This window comes from Phocoena phocoena, chromosome 7 (assembly GCF_963924675.1).
Source record: "Phocoena phocoena chromosome 7, mPhoPho1.1, whole genome shotgun sequence".
Taxonomy (NCBI): domain Eukaryota; kingdom Metazoa; phylum Chordata; class Mammalia; order Artiodactyla; family Phocoenidae; genus Phocoena; species Phocoena phocoena.
This window is the reverse complement of record NC_089225.1, coordinates 101,961,038-101,966,477: the sequence shown is the minus strand read 5'-3', so window position 1 is coordinate 101,966,477 and position 5,440 is coordinate 101,961,038.

Sequence of the window (5,440 nt, the reverse complement as noted above, 5' to 3'; positions counted from 1 at the left end):
ATGATTTGAGAATCTAGCTTGATTGACACACATGTCCTAACTCTCCACTTCACTTTGGCCACAGCGATCTGACCTACATAATTTCCTTCATGTCAGAATCATGAACTTTCTTTTCATGATTTTACCGGTTAACAGAAACACAGATTAATGAATGGGGTTTAATTATATTTCTCCTGGAACCATTTCTGAGACATAATACTTTAGAATAAGCCTCACCATACCTTTCACAGCAGCACGTTTAAATCTTTGAGCACCATTAAATGTACTTTTGAGTGATCAGGGACCTTTATATTCAGGGTTTGTTCGTTTTTTTAACTAATTGTATTTATTTATTTATTTTGGCTGCGTTGGGTCTTGGTTGCTGTGCACACACTTTCTCTCATTGTGGCGAGCGGGGGCTACTCTTCGTTGCTGTGAGTGGGTTTCTCATTGCAGTGGCTTCTCTTGTTGCAGAGCACCGGCTCTAGGTGAGTGGGCTTCAGTAGTTACGGCTCGTGGGCTCTAGAGCACAGGCTCAGTAGTTGTGGCTCACGGGCTTTGTTGCTCTGAGGCATGTGGGATCTTCCCAGACCGGAGATGGAACCCGTGTCCCCTGCATTGACAGGTGGATTCTTAACCACTGCGCCACCAGGGAAGTCCATTCAGGGGGTTTTGATGATGCTTGCTATCCAATATGTAAATGATTATTTTCTTGTTTTCCTTTAGAGTATGAGAAACTCGGTATATTTGCACTGAAAGGGAATGTGGTTTGATTTTAACAAAGAAATTATGTACTTTCCTCGATTTAATTAACTCGAGTATTAATCGAGACTGAATTATTACTTAACCCTGCTGTAGCTAGTCAGGAAAATAAATTTCTAAATGTTTTGATATGCAACAAGGGCTTATGAATATTAGAGTCTGTGTGACTTGGGACAACTAACAGAATCTTTCTGGGGTTCAATTTTCTTTTCTGTAAAAATGGGAACAATAATCACACCTGCCTTACAGAGTTTTTGTGAAGATTGAATTTTTTTAAAAGCAAATAATTAAAAAAACTTTTTCTAATATTTAAAATTGAAATGTAGTTGATTAACAACATCATGTTAGTTTCAGATGTACAACAGAGCAAGTTAACATTTTTATAGATTATACTTCATTCAAAATCACCACAAAATAGTGGCTATATTCCCCTGTGCTGTACAATACACTCCTGCAGCCTATCCACTTCATACATAGTAGTTTGTACCCTTCAATCCCATTCCCTGTTCTGCTTCCTCCCCATCCCCACTGGTAACCACTAGTCTGTTCTTTTTTTTTTAATCACTTTAAAATGTATGTTTTATTTTATTTTTTATTAGTTACCTGTTTTATACACATTAGTGTATACATGTCAATCCCAATCTCCCAATTCATCCCACCCCCCCACCACCCCGAGCTTTCCCTCCTTGGTGTCCATACGTTTCTTCTCTACATCTGTGTCTCTATTTCTGCCTTACAGACCAGTTCATTGGTACCATTTTTCTAGGTTCCACATATATGTGTTAATATATGATATTTGTTTTTCTCTTTCTGACTTACTTTGTTTGACAGTCTCTAGGTCCATCCACGTCTCTACAAATGACCTGATTTCGTTCTTTTTTATGGCTGAGTAATATTCCATTGTATATATATACCACATCTTCTTTATCCAGTCGTCTGTTGATGGGCATTTAGGTTGCTTCCATGACTTGGTTATTGTAAATAGTGCTTCAGTGAACATTGGGGTACATGTGTCTTTTTGAATTATGGTTTTCTCAGGGTATTATGCCCAGTAGCGGGATTGCTGGGTCATATGGTAATTCTGTTTTTCATTTTTTAAGGAACCTCCATACTGTTCTCCAGAGTGGCTGTATCAATTTCCATTCCCAGCAACAGTGCAAGAGGGTTCCCTTTTCTCCACACCCTCTCCAGCATTTGTTGTTTGTAGATTTCCTGATGATGCCCATTCTAACCAGTGTGAGGTGGTGATACCTCATGGTAGTTTTGATTTGCATTTCTCTAATAATTAGTGATGTTGAGCACTTTTCATGTGCCTCTTGGCCATCTGTATGTCTTCTTTGGAGAAATGTCTATTTAGTCCTTCTGCCCATTTTTTGATTAGGTTGTTTGGTTTTTTTAATATTGACCTGCATGAGCTGTTTATATATTTTGGAGATTAATCCTTTGTCCATTGATTCATTTGCAAATATTTTCTCCCATTCTGAGGGTTGTCTTTTCATCATGTTTATAGTTTCCTTTGCTGTGCAAAAGCTTTTAAGTTTCATCAGGTTCCGTTTGTTTATTTTTGTTTTTATTTCCATTACTCTAGGAGGTGGGTCAAAAAAGATCTTGCTGTGATTTATGTCAAAGAGTGTTCTTCCCATGTTTTCCTCTGAGAGTTTTATAGTGTCTGGCCTTACATTTAGGTCTTTAATCCATTTGGGGTTTATTTTTATGCATGGTGTTAGGGAGTGCTCTAATTTCATTCTTTTACACGTAGCTGTCCAGTATTCCCAGCACCACTTATTGAAAAGACTGTGTTTTTTCCACTGTATATCCTTACCTCCTTTGTCATAGTTTAGCTGACCATAGGTATATGGGTTTATCTCTGGGCTTTCTATCCTATTCCCTTGATCTATATTTCTGTTTTTGTGCCATTACCATACTGTCTTGATTACTGTAGCTTTGTAGTATAGTTTGAAGTCAGGGAGTCTGGTTCCATCAGCTCCATTTTTTTCCCTAAAGATTGCTTTGGCTTTTCGGAGTCTTTTGTGTCTCCATATAGATTTTAAGATATTTTGTTCTAGTTCTGTAAAAAATGCCATTGGTAATTTGATAGAGATTGCATTGAATCTGTAGATTGCTTTGGGTAGTATAGTCATTTTCACAATATTGATTCTTCCAATGCAAGAACATGGTATAACTTTCCATCTGTTTGTGTGACCTTTGATTTCTTTCATCAGTGTCTTTTAGTTTTCTGAGTACAGATCTTTTACCTCCTTAGGTAGGTTTATTCCTGGGTATTTTATTATTTTTGTTGCAATGGTGAATGGGAATGTTTCCTTAATTTCTCTTTCTGATCTTTTGTTGTTAGTGTATTTGAATGCAAGAGATATCTGTGCATTAATTTTGTATCCTGCAACTTTACCAAATTCATTGATTAGCCCTAGTTTCTGGTGGCATCTTTAGGATTATCTACATATAGTATCATGTCATCTGCAAACAGTGACAGTTTTACTCTTTCTTTTCCAATTTGTATTCCTTTTATTTCTTTGTATTCTCTGATTGCCATGGCTAGAACTTCCAAAACTATGTTGAATAATAGTGGCAAGAGTGAACATCCTTGTCTTGTTTCTGATCTTAGGGGAAATGCTTTCAGTTTTTCACCATTGAGAATGATCTTTGCTGTGGGTTTGTCGTATATGGCCCTTATTATGTCAAGGTAGGTTCCCTCTATGCCCAGTTTCTGGACAGTTTTTATCATAAACGGGTATTGAGTTTGTCAGAAGCTTTTTCTCCATCTATTGAGATGATCATATGGATTTTATTCTTCAGTTTGTTAATATGGTGTAACACATTGATTGATTTGCATATATTGAAGAATTCTTGCATCCTTTGTTTAAATCCCACTTGATCATGGTGTATGATCTTTTAATGTGTTGTTGGATTCTGTTTGCTAGTATTTTGTTGAGGACTTTTGCATCTATATTCATCAGTGATATTGGTCTGTAATTTTCTTTTTTTGTGATATCTTTTTCTGGTTTTGGTATCAGGGTGATGGTGGCTTTGTAGAATAAATTTGGGAGTGTTCCTTCCTCTGAAATTTTTTGGAAGAGTTTGAGAAGGTTGGGTGTTTGCTGTTCTCTAAATGTTTGATAGAATTCACCTGTGAAGCCATCCAGTCCTGGACGTTTGTTTGTTGGAAGATTTTAATCACAGTTTCAATTCCATTACTTGTGATTGGTCTGTTCATATTTTCTGTTTCTTCCTGGGGCAGTCTTGGAAGGTTATACCTTCCCAAGAATTTGTTCAGTTCTCCCAGGTTGCCCATTTTATTGGCAGAGTTGCTTGTAGTATTTTCTTATGATGCTTTGCATTTCTGCAGTGTCCATTGTAACTTCTCCTTTTTCATTTCTAATTTTATTGATTTGAGTCCTCTCCCTCTTTTTCTTGATGAGTGTGACTAAAGGTTTATCAACTTTGTTTATCTTCTCAAAGAACCAGCTTTTAGGTTTTTGTTTGTTTGTTTGTTTGTTTGTTTGGCGGTACACAGGCCTCTCGCTGTTGTGGCGTCTCCCGTTGTGGAGCACAGGCTCCAGATGCACAGGCTCAGTGGCCATGGCTCAGAGGCCTAGCCGTGCCGTGGCGTGTGGAATCTTCCCGTACCGGGGCACAAACCCGTGTCCCCTGCATCGGCAGGTGGACTCTCAACCACTGCGCCACCAGGGAAGCCCCCAGCTTTTAGTTTTATTGATCTTTGCTATTGTTTTCTTTGTTTCTATTTATTTCTGCTCTGATCTGCATGATTTCTTTCTTTCTACTAACTTTGGGTTTTGTTTGTTCTTCTTTCTCTAGTTCCTTTAGGTGTAAGATTAGATTGTTTATTTGAGATTTTTCTTGTTTCTTGAGGTAGGATTGTATTGCTATAAATTTCCCTCTTAGAACTGCTTTTGCTGCATCCCATAGGTTTTTGGATCATCGTGTTTTCATTGTCATTTGTCTCTAGGTATTTTTGATTCCCTCTTTGATTTATGCAGTGATCTCTTGGTTATTTAGTAACGTATTGTTTAGCCTCTATGTATTTGTGTTTTTTACATTTTTTCCCCCTGTAATTTATTTCTAATCTCATAACATTGTGGTCGGAAAAGATGCTTGATATGATTTCAATTTTCTTAAAATTACTGAGGCTTGACTTGTGACCCAGGTTTACTGAGGCTTGATTTGTGACTCCAGGATGTGATCTATCCTGGAGAATATTCTGTGTGCACTTGAGAAGAAAATGTAATCTGCTGTTTTCAGATGGAATGTCCTGTAAATATCAATTAAATCTATCTGATATATTGTGTCATTTAAAGCTTGTGTTTCCTTATTAATTTTCTGTCTGGATGATCTCTCCATTGGTGTAAGTGAGGTGTTAAATTCCCATGCTATTATTGTGTTACTGTCGATTTCCTCTTTTATAGCTGTTAGCATCTGCCTTATGTATTGAGGTGCTCCTGTGTTGGGTGCATATATATTTATAATTGTTATATATTCTTCTTGGATTGATCCCTTGATCATTATGTAGTGTTCTTCCTTGTCTCTTGCAACATTCTTTATTTTAAAGTCTATTTTAACTGGTATGAGTGTTGCTACTCCATCTTTCTTTTGATTTCCATTTTCATGGAATATCTTTTTCCATCTCCTCATTTTCAGTCTGTATGTGTCCCTAGGTCTGAAG